Genomic DNA, 9,831 nt, shown 5'->3' with positions numbered 1-9,831 from the left:
CTTTGTTTGATTTTATTTAACTGTAGGAAGCTGTACTAGTATTTATTGCAAAATAATTATAATCTCAACTAATGTCAGGGCTGAGTTAGGAGAAAACTGAAGGCAGCACCCCTGTTCTGAGGTTTACTTGCTCGTTGGTTCCTTCCTATAATTTTACAGCAATAAAAACCTCTGCCAACCAGATAATATCAGAGTACATGGTATTTCCTCAGTGTGCAGCCATCAGTCCAAAAGGACTCTGCTCACAAGTTTGAAGCAGAGAGATCTGTGGGGACCCGAGAGTTTGCTGCGTGTGTGTATGTGTATGTGTGAATGTGTATGAGTGTGTGTGTGTGTATGTGTGTGTGTGTGTGTGTGTGTGTGTGTGTGTGTGTGTGTGGTGGTTTTGCTACAGTGAGATTGGGATTTTTCCTTATGAGCAGAATAGTTTTGTAATCCTGAAAGTTTCCATTGTGGCATTATTTTTTCATTCTAGTGTATTGCATGCAGATAATTTATACAATTCCTTTTGTGTTTTTCATTTGTTTGTTTTTAGCAGCTATGAAGACATTTAGCAATGTACATATTTCCTTAAATTTTCATCTGACCCATGATCTATATACCACATACATAAAAAGAAGCAATTTATGCTCTGGAGATGAAGTACAAGTTTCTTATTTATACCCTGCAGCTTGTGTTCCTTTCAATTTGCAAATATTTAAAATTTCAAAAGCTTCACACATATCTGGATATTGAAACTAATTCTTATGGCATGTCTGAAAATATCAGTTTTAGTGAAACATTTCTAAAACTCGTGGCTAAGATTTAGTTTCAAATAAAATTTTTCTCCTGTCACTAATTACATTCCCTAAAAATAATAAAACCATATTTATAACCTGTTATATATTCTTCAAGAATTGGTAAATGTGGAATATATAACATTTTATAAAATAATTGAATATTATTTTAATCATTTTAATACCATTATTTTTTTAATATACAATTTTATCTTATACTATATTGGTAGATTGATAATTTTAATGCAAATAGTTATGAAAGTTTACATTTATTTTAACATATAAAACTAGTGTCCCCTTTCACGGATTCATGCACATTGAAAGGAAATTAATTAGAAGAAATATTTTAATATTGCTATTTGCATCTTGCTAATGAAAAGAAAATAGGATTCTATCAAGTCTCCTATCTACTTACTCCAGGACTTCTGTGAGGATCAAATTAGATGAGACATGATAAAACTTTTCACAAACATTTGGTTAAATTGAAAAATATTTGCACCTGACTATAAAGCAAGTCGAGTTCCTGGGCTGAAGAAACTCCAAGGATGCTAGTCGCTAGGGAGAGGAAGCTGGGTGTTGCTACATGATGTCATTACCAGGAACCCATAGCCACCGTTTCTGGGCTGGGCTGGGCTGTGGGCCGCATTTTGTGCCATGGGGTCTTGGCTGTGTTGGCTGCAATTTGGTGAGGTGTCACTTTGGGGTGGTGGCAGGGCCTGTGTCCCACTTTGGGGAAGCTGAGTGTTGGTTTGTCAGTACCAGGTCCATGGTGCTGTTTATTTTTAAGCTAGAGGCCTGGTGCACAAAATTCATGCATGGCGGGGGGGTCCCCTGAGCCCAGCCTGCATCCTCTCCAATCCGGGACCCCTTGGGGAATATCTGACTGTGGGATTGGGCCTAAACCGGCAGTCAGACATCCCTCTCACAATCTGGGACCACTGGATCCCAACTGTTCACCTGCCTGCCTGCCTGGTCACCCCCAACTGCCCCCCACCACCACCGGCCTGGTCGCCACCAACTGCCCCCCCACCAGCCTGGTTGCCCATCACTGCCCCGCTCTGCTGGCCTGGTCACCCCTAACCGCACCCCCCCCCCCCCCGTTGGCCTAGTTGCCCCATGCAGCTTGCTGCTCAGTTGTTTGGTCATCCCTCACAACCCCCCTGCCGGCCTGGTCTCCCCATGCAGCCTGTTCGGTCGTCTGTTCGGTTGTTTTGGTTGTGACAGTCGCTTAGGCTTTTATATATATAGATGGCCAGTATGCATCATGGCAGCTCCTGCATTGAGTGTCTGCCCCTGGTGGTCAATGTGCGTCATGGCTACCAGTAGGACAGATGGACACTTTATCATACACACACACACACACACACACACACACACACACTCTAGAGGGCTGGTGCACAAATTCATGCACAAGTAGAGTCCTAAGAGGGGTGGGGGGTAGCCAGGACCCGATCAGCTCTCTGGGCGGGCAGTGGGATATCCTTGCTGGCCTGGGATCCGGATCCATCCCACAGATGTTCCTGCCAGTTTTCAGAAGCCACTGGGCAGCCGCTTTTCTTTCTTTCTTTCTTTCTTTCTTTCTTTCTTTCTTTCTTTCTTTCTTTCTTTCTTTCTTTCTTTCTTTCTTTCTTTCTTTTTCTTTCTTTCTTTCTTTCTTTCTTTCTTTCTTTCTTTCTTTCTTTCTTTCTTTCTTTCTTCCTTTCTTTCTTTCTTTTGACACTTCAACTGTTCCATAATCAGAAATGGATCTTCATTACCACAGAGGATGAAACCCCACTGTAAATAGATTGAAAGCAGAAAATAGGTAATTTCATACAATGTCCCAGTTATCAACCCAGATGGATGTACAGGTACAATAACACATGAATGAGGGAAATCTAACAGGCTGAGGGGCTCAAGAAGAATGTCACCCACATGGTAACAAAATCCAAGTGCTCTGAAAACCAACACCAGGCCGGCCACAGGCCTCACTTCATAGGATGGCCTTAACATGCATGTGGTTCTAGGCTCTGTGATGGCTGTGTATCTTTCTGTGTAGTTGTCTGTGGGCCAACTGCCCTCTTCCTTCTCATTGAGGGCGAGCAGCATGTGAGGGCAGAGCAGGCTGTAGTGGAAGGCAGAGGGCTTCCCGGAGGTGAGGGGAGTGGCCGGGTCAACGGGGTGAGAGGTGGACACAGAGGACGCTATCTCACCCAATTGTGGGGCGGGCTGGTCGGCCTTCATCTGCCTGACCACACACAGGGAGGGACTGAGCAGGGCATCCGCCTCTCCTTTCTCCATCCTTCCATCTGTGACACCTGTCACCCTTGCCAGGCCTCCCCCAAAGTGAGTTCAGCTCAATCCCTGAATGTGAAAGGGCATGGGGCGGGGGGACCCTCCACTCCAATGCCCCTTGACTCCCAGTGACAGGACCTGGTGGACAGGACCTGATCTCAGGACGGTGGCCACAGCTGCAGAACATAGATCTGTTTTAAGAAAAGTTGGGAATGCAGACTTTTGTATGATCCCCTATTCCAAAAGGTAGTAGTTTATTCACATTGTGGCAAAGACTCCTTCAAGAGTAACATAAGTGGGTAAAGTCAGGGCCAACCCGGGCCATTTCCTCATCCAATCTCTCTGAGGTGCGTGGACAGAACCGTCTCAGCCTAAAGGACAGTAGTCTGTCTCCATTCTTGTTCTTTGGGATTTTTTCATCATTGGATAAATGGATACGTACATTGGGGCAATCTTCTCGAGATACAATATTCCAGTTGCACCCATGTGATAACGACAGCGCCCCTCAGGGAGGAAGCCGACAGATGGGGAGCAGGGAATTCTGAAAACCAAAGCGATGACAGAGATGCTAAGCCTTTCCTTCATGTGTCTGACACCCCTCCTCAGGCGGCCTGCAGGCCAGGCATCAGCTGGATCTTTACCACTTGAAGTCCTGGCTGCTGGCTGGCTGCCCTGCCCGCCCCCCGCCCGCCCCGCAGCCACTCCTGGTACAGCTCCTGCACGTGGGCACTGGTCTCCGGGGGCCACACCAGGATGGCAGCATAGATGCCTTCCATCTGCAGCAGCGGTGCCCTGTCTTCACACCCATCATCCACCTGGGCCTGGCCCCTGATGCTTAGGCATGCCTGGCACAGGCCAGGACCTCCACGAAGTGGCAGGGGAACTTGCCCCTCTACAGCTTCAGGACCACGTTCTGGATGTTCCGAAAGCCGTAAGCAACCGCAAAGCGTAGCAGAACCTCTCCGTCCCTTTCAAGGGTGACCACCTGGAAGTCTTTGTTCCTCAGGGTGCGGTAGGTGAGCACCCCCACGTCCTTGTTGAACAGCTCCTTGGCCATGTGCCTGAAGATGTGCGCCAGGTACCTGTCGGAGCTGGCACCCTCGTGGAGCCTCACCTCCTCTTCCTTCACGTCTCCAAACAGAGTGTCCACGGCGGTGGCGTTCACAGAGAGGTCACTTTGCTCCATTGTCTGGACAATTTCACCTGAGGCTAACATGCAGTCAGCACCCTGGGAACTCTGTGAAGCTGTGGGAACATCTTCTCAAAGGGCCTCCAGTTTCTTGTCATAACACGGGGCCACGATGATGTGGAAAATCTTGTTAAGGTTCTGTGGTCTGGTAAAGTAATCCTTCACCAGACAGCCCATGATCTGCTGGGGAGACTTGGCCGTGCAGAGGTGGGGGGTGATGGGGTGACCCACCACGCGCTCTGCATATCGGACCCAGCCGGGGCAGGCGGAGGTCAGCATGGGTAGCCGGGGTTCTTCCTCACGGTGCCGGCAGTACCGATGCACAAATTCCTTCTGACTCTCCAGGATGCTGAAGTCCAAGGTTATCTTCATGTCAAAGACAGTGCGCCCCTAGGCTTTTGAGGAAGCTGCAGAGCCTTCTAGATGCATCAGTGACACTGAGGCTGAATTTAGCAGCAAAATAAGGCAGGACTAAGGACACATGGACACTGCCAGCACCTTGTGCTGTGAGGTATCACATTTCATATTAAGGTTCAGAACACGGAAGAAGTCGTTGGTGTTCTGTTGAGAAACTTGGACTCCTTCCTCTGCAGTCACACCACTGTCACACGCTAGGGCTAGGCAGTCACTCAGAAATATATTGGCATTGGCCAACTTATGGAATTCTCCCTTCTCTCCGTTCTCCTGAGCCGGATTCTGGACATTGACTGCAGCATTCTCTTCGTCGTCGGTTTTTGTTTCTTTACTGGTCGCCCCTGGCACTGCTGGCAGATGCTTTTATATCCTTTCTTCCTTGTGGAGCATCTAGGGAGGGGAAGCAGCCGAGGTGCCCAAGGCCGAGTTCCAGGAGGCCATCAGTGCTGTCGGGATTGTGCCAGCGGCACTGGTCTGTTGGTGCCTGGCCCATTCTCTGGAGATTGAACCTGCAGGTCTACTGAGGGAGTGAGTGGCTGCCACGGGGCTGGTGGGCCTCCTGACAGGGTCGGTCAGGACCCGTGCTCCTGATGTGGGTGCGCAATGACCACCAGGGGGCAGGTCCTGCATTGAGTGTCTGCCCCCTGGTGGTCAGTGCACTTCAGAGCAACTGGTCCACCAGTTGTTCTGATCATTCCGCTGTTCGGCGGCTGGGCTTTTATTATATAGGATAGATAATTCAAATGTTTAACACATTTTTTTCTACATTATAAACAATTGTTAAGTTTACATCACTTATAATTACTTTAAAATTTCAATTTTCTTTGGCTGGTTTACTCTGTGAATTTACGATTGTAACTGAATAATAAAATTTTACATTATTGGTTAATTGCATTTAAAAGCAATAAATTGCTTCTGTGCAATTTTTCTCCTTAAAACAGTATTTTGAATAGCTTAGCTGGTTGATTAAAATCAATATTTCTTGCTAGTTCTAGAAAATTAGCAAGGCTTAAAAATCTATGTGTAGATTGGTATTACTATAGATATATAAAAATAAAACAATATACATTGACCAAATCTTCTCAGGAATCATATATGTGATATTTATATATATGATCTTCCCTGTAACCTAAGCTTTATATTTTTAATATGACAAATTTTTATCCTTGAAATAAAATTTTCATAGATGTTACATTAATAAATTTTAGTTTGTATGAAACATTAATTTCAGTGTTTGTTAAATAAAGTTGCTTAAATAAAAAGTCTGTGTTAGACAGTTCATTGGGCACAGGGAGGCAGGACCACACAATTTCGGCAACGGCCTAAATGGTAAAACTAATCAGGGCCAGAGACAGCCCATCATTGGTATGAAAGCCTTTCTGCAACTCCCAGGATGTGGGCTCAGTGGCTGTCTTCACCATGCTATTCTACCAGGTGGAGCATTTCCAGTGCTCACCATTGCTTACTTTTACTTTCAACCTTCGTACTGGCCTATGATGCTTTGATACAGAGCATCATGGATAAAAGTTAATATTTCTTACTTCTGAGATGGTATTTATAACAATATAATATTTGTTACAGAGTAGTTAAGTGGCATTCAATGAATATGTCTCCACTCTTAGATGACTTTGGGAAAACTGTATTATTTGGCTCTAATATGCCTTTTTATAAAATCCTAACTAATTGTCTTAAAAAATCTTAACTGACAAACAATAAGGACAATTGTCATTCTGCAGTCACCAGTATCAACCATGGTTTTTCTTTCATGACTCCAACTAGAAAGTTCAAATATTAGTGTTCATGATTCTTTACCTAACCCAAAATTCAGAATTAATCATAATCATCAACTTATTCACAAACCCTAATGATAAAGAAACAGTGATAATTACTATTTTAATTGATCTTTAAATGACTTAGACAACTCTTTCAAATTGAGATATTATTCTTTATGTTCTACTTGTTTGATTTTTGAAGGTTTCCCAAAGTTATCTGGGAAGCTGGAATATAAATTATTAACAGTCATCTTGGGAGATTATAATTGAGGCAGGTCCATTCAATTCTTTCAACTTTACTTTAACTTGAGGAAAAAAAACACACACACACAAAATAAGTGCCAGAGAGGACAAATGAAACTCAAATCCCAGTTCTATCACTTTCTAGTTGTGAAATAATGAGGCCTGTATTGTCTTGATTCTAATAGGTCTTAGCTCACAGAAATCTCTTAGCCCCGTGGTTGGCAAACTGCAGCTCTCAAGCCACATGCAGCTCTTTGGCCACTTGAGTGTGGCTCTTCCTAAGCCTTAGGAGTGTCCTAATTAAGTTAATAACAATGTACCTATCTATATAGTTTAATTTTAAAAAATTTGGCTCTCAAAAGAAATTTCAATCATTGTACTGTTGATATTTGGCTCTGTTAGACTAATGAGTTTGCTGACGACTGTCCTAGCCCTACTTACCCATCTGTAAAATGTGATAAAACTTCTTATTTCATAGTTTTTGAGATTTAAGTGTGAAGTCATTGTAAAGTTACATTTCATTTCATAGGTTTCTTAATAAATGGTAGCAATTTTTAGTAGTGTTGTTAATTGTAATAAAATATAACCCAATTATATGTCAAAAATACTATTCCAGTAGGTGTTCCCATAAACGAACTATAACATATGTTGCCTTGAATTACATGCACTTGTGAATTTTCCAGGCTAGATAAGCTGAGTGGACATTTAATTCTCTGCCTCCCTCCGATCCCCTTATTCTGATACCTAGCACAGTGGTAGATGCTCCTTAAAGAGATGTTGATTGAATTGTTCAAATAATTATATCATGGGTGATAATCTCATAAGAAAGAAGGAGGTTGACCAGATTAAATCATTCCTTTTATTTCTTACTAGTGTCCTGGTGCACAGATTCATGTACATTGAAAGGAAATTAATTAGAAGAAATATTTTAATATCACTATTCGCCTTTCTCTATGATAGAAGTCTCAACCAAATTCATGATCAACAATGACAGGTCAAAACACATGCATGTGATTGGTGCCAGTGAGAGCTTACTATGTATTGGCATGTGTGAGTCCACTTAGCCATATATATATATATATATATATATATATATATCTACACTAATAAAAGACAAACATGCAAATTGAGCATACCTTCACTACACCTTAAGCCACGCCCACCAGCCAATCAGAGCAACAATATGCAAATTAACCCAACCAAGATGGTGGCCGGCAGCCACGGAGCTGGAGCGAGCAGGAGGCTTGGTTGCCCCAATGATGGAGGAAGCCAACTTCCTGCCTGACGCAGCGGCTCTGAGCGCCACTCAAAGCAAGAAAGTTTCAATTATAGAAGGTAAATAAATTCCAGAATAAAAAATAAATAAAAAAAGGAGAGGCTGGGAGCTTCCGTCGCCGAGGGGGGGGGGTGTGGCCAGCCTGAAAACAGCCCTCAGCCCCTCACCCAGACTGGCCAGGCACCCGAGTGGGGACCCCCACCCTGAAGGGGGTGTGACCAGCCTGCAAACAGCCATCAGCCCCTCACCCAGGCTGGCCAGGCACACCAGCGGGACCCCCACCCTGATCTTGGACACCCTTCAGGGCAAACCAGCCGGCCCCCACCCGTGCACCAGGCCTCTATTCTATGTAATAAAAGACTAATATGCAAACTGACCCTAACAGCAGAACCACTGGGAATGACTAGTCACTATGACACACACTGACCACAAGGGGGCAGATGCTCAATGCAGGAGCTGCCCCCTGGTGGTCAGTGCACTCCCACAGGGTGAGCTCTGCTCAGCCACAAGCCAGGCTGATGGCTGCCAGCACAGCGGTGTGGCGGGAAACTTTCCCGCCTCCTCAGCAGCGCTAAGGATGTCCGACTGCAGCTTAGTCCTGCTCCCCGCTGGCAAGTGGACATCCCCCAAGGGCTCCCAGGCTCCTAGAGGGATGTCTGATTGCCAGCTTAGGCCTAATCCCCCAGGGAGTGGGCCTAAGCCAGCAAGTGGTCATCCCCCGAGGGGTCCCAGACCGAGAGGGCACAGGCTGGGCTGAGGGACCCCCCCCTGGCCAGTGCACACATTTTTGTGCACTGGGCCTCTAGTGTGTGTGTGTGTGTGTGTGTGTGTGTGTGTGTGTATAAACTTGTTTAATTAGACCTGCTTTCTGATTTAGCTAAACTTTTCCAGCCCAGTGAAACACCCCAACTTCTCTTTCAGGTAATTGTCAGCAACACAGCAGTAAATATCAACAGAAAGCAGATTTTTATTGTAGATCACGCAGGGAGAACATAGGGTAAAATATTTAGCTGCAGCAGTGTTTTACTATATTCTGCACAGTGAGAAAACCTGAAGTCATTTTCAAGTTCCAAAACTTCTTACTTCTTTTCAGTCGAATCAAGTTTCTAAACTTTCTAAATCTCCATTGTCTTGCTAATGAAAAGAAAATAGAATTCTACCAAGTCTCCTATCTACCTACTCCAGGACATCTGTGAGGATCAAGTGAGATGAAGCATGGGAAACCGCTTCACAAACATTTGGTTAAACTGTAAAATGTTTGCATCTGGCTATAAAGAAAGTCATATTCCTAGGGTGAAGAAACTCCAAGGAGGCTAGTCACTAGACTAGGGAGAGGAAGCTGGGAGTTACTACATGACATCATTACCAGGTGCCCATAGCAACTGTTTCTGGACTGGGCTTGGCTGTGGTCCACATTTTGTGCCATGAGGTCTTGGCAGCATTGGCTGTGATTTGGTGGGGTGTCACTCCAGGGTAGTGGCAGGGCCTGTGTCCCACTTGGGGGAAGCCGAGTGTTGGTTTGTTGGCACCAGGTCTGTGGTGCCATTTATTTTTAAATGGCCAGTGTGCATCATGGCAGCTCCTGTGTTGAGCATCTGCTCCCCTGATGGTCAGTGCCTGTCATAGCTACCGGTCAGAGGGAAGGACAGATACTGAGCCTTTTATATATATAGATTCAGTCTGTTAGTCTTGTAAAAGCACAGCCTAAATAATATAATAAGTTTTTAAAAGTTATGCCATAAATAACTTTATTTTTGTAGCTATCATTCAGGCTGCTCTGAAATAAAGAACCAAAGGGACCTTAGTATTAAGATAAAGAGAAATAAAACTGCAGCATGAACCATCAGGGCAGTTAAATAAAAGAGCAAGCCTGGGGTCGGGAGCTTA

General features: G+C 44.7%; 1 pseudogene; it reads right to left on the bottom strand.

Moving 5' to 3' along the window:
* Positions 1 to 3,652: 3,652 nt before the first annotated feature.
* LOC102419623 overlaps positions 3,653 to 9,831 on the bottom strand; it is a 79,496-nt pseudogene continuing 73,317 nt past the window's right edge.

Source organism: Myotis lucifugus, unplaced genomic scaffold (genome assembly GCF_000147115.1).
Source record: "Myotis lucifugus unplaced genomic scaffold, Myoluc2.0 scaffold_159, whole genome shotgun sequence".
NCBI lineage: Eukaryota > Metazoa > Chordata > Mammalia > Chiroptera > Vespertilionidae > Myotis > Myotis lucifugus.
Note: the sequence above shows the minus strand (reverse complement) of the source record. Positions and strands in the feature narration are given on the sequence as shown.